The sequence below is a fragment of the Galeopterus variegatus genome, unplaced genomic scaffold (assembly GCF_000696425.1).
Source record: "Galeopterus variegatus unplaced genomic scaffold, G_variegatus-3.0.2 Scaffold839, whole genome shotgun sequence".
NCBI lineage: Eukaryota > Metazoa > Chordata > Mammalia > Dermoptera > Cynocephalidae > Galeopterus > Galeopterus variegatus.
The window spans coordinates 251,471-253,244 of NW_007726950.1; positions in this window are offsets into that span (position 1 = coordinate 251,471).

Below are 1,774 nucleotides of genomic sequence, written 5' to 3' on the forward strand. Positions count from 1 at the left end.
AACCTATAGGGTAGGGCTGGCAGGGTTATTATTATCCCCATCAAACAGATGTGCGTGTTGAAGGTAAGGAATTTTGGGTGCTTGCCACAAGGTTTCACTAAAAGTGAAACTCTTCCTCCTAAAGCACAATAAATTCCTTCTTAGCAGGAGGCCTGTGGATGTTGGTGTATTGACAAATGTGGGCTTCTGTCTGTTAGGGTTCTCTGATGTTTGAGTATAAAAGTGCAATTATTGGGTGGACTTATGATTTTCCTAGGTTTATGTTACTGGTCTGTTTTTTGATGATTGCTTTTGTCTGATGGATGTTCCATGCTGTGGTATAATTTACACTAAATGCATTAACTAGGCAATCATAAATAGGAAGGAAAAGAGGTGGTGAGTAAGGAGAGATGGACAGGTAAAGGGGAGAAAACTAAGCACTAAATAGCCAGGCACTAATCTATGTACTCTACAAGTATTAACTCATCTGGTCCTCACATTAATCCTATGAAGATTGCTATCATCATGCCCATTTTACAGATATTGAAATCGAGGCCTAGAGAAGTTAAATAACTTGCCTAAGTTAGTAAGGGTCAGAGCCAGAATGTGAAACCAGGCTACCTGATTTCAGAGTTTGTGCCCTAACCACTCTCCTGTCAAGGTCAGATAGAGTAGCCATAAGCCTTTGTGAGCTCTGGTATAAAGTAAGATTTAAAAAAAAAAAAAAAAGCCCACTCAAAGCCATTAAGGTTGCAGGAAGTTGGCATACAATATACCGCTGGCATACAATATACAATATACTGACAGTGAATTTCATCTTTTTATAAAGCAATATGTGGCAAGAGCCACAAGTTTTCTATACTTGTCGATTTAGGAATGCTAATCCTAGAAGTTTATTCTAAGCTTATAGTTCAACAAAAGCAAAAAACCCTATGCATGAAGAAGTTTATTGTATGATCTGTTATAATGGAAAACTAGGAGCAAATTAAGTGCCCTAGGATATGGTGTGATAAGCAATTTTATAATACATCCACCTGTTGGAATACTACGAACACATTTAAAATGATAATTACAAGGACTACATAAAAAGACAGAAAAATGTTTCTGATAAAATGTAAAGTTTAAAAAGCAAGATAAAGACTATGTAGATTATGATGACAACTCTGATGTATATGCATACTAGCAAAGCTTGAAGTAGAACAGGAAAAAATTCTAGTGGTTAAGTGTTTGTTAAAGTCTTTATATTTTTTTCAGATTTTTATTAGTGGCAGCATCATGTTTCTTTAACAGATCACGATGAAGGAAAGAGCGGGTGGCAGAAGTGGGTTGAAATGATGGTCCAGGGTGTGGCTTGGGACTGTTGGTAGGTTTCCCTCTGTCTGCCTTCATCCCTGGATTTTTTGGGGACAGCCAGAGGAATTTAGGGTGAGGAAAGGGGCTCAGGTCTGAGGGATCATGTGCTTGTGTGAGAGAGAAAGATGTGCACTGGGGTCCGGCCCTGCCACTGTCACTGAAATACAGTCTTCATAAAGCCGGGCTATGGCTTTCCCTTTGCCGTCTTCTCCCATTCTTCATTCTTCAAGTTTCAGAAGTCTTAGAAGTCACTTTCCTGTAGTCAACTCCAGCTGTCCCCCCACCCCCCACTCACTGGGCTGGGTGTCCCTCCGAGGTGTCCCTCTTCCCCAGCACCTTTGCTGCACCCATCTCTGCACCTAGCAGGCTCTGTGGTGATGGCCTGTTTCCATTTCTGAAGCCCCCTCTGGGCTGCAAGGGTTGGGATCTCAGGTGGATCTGG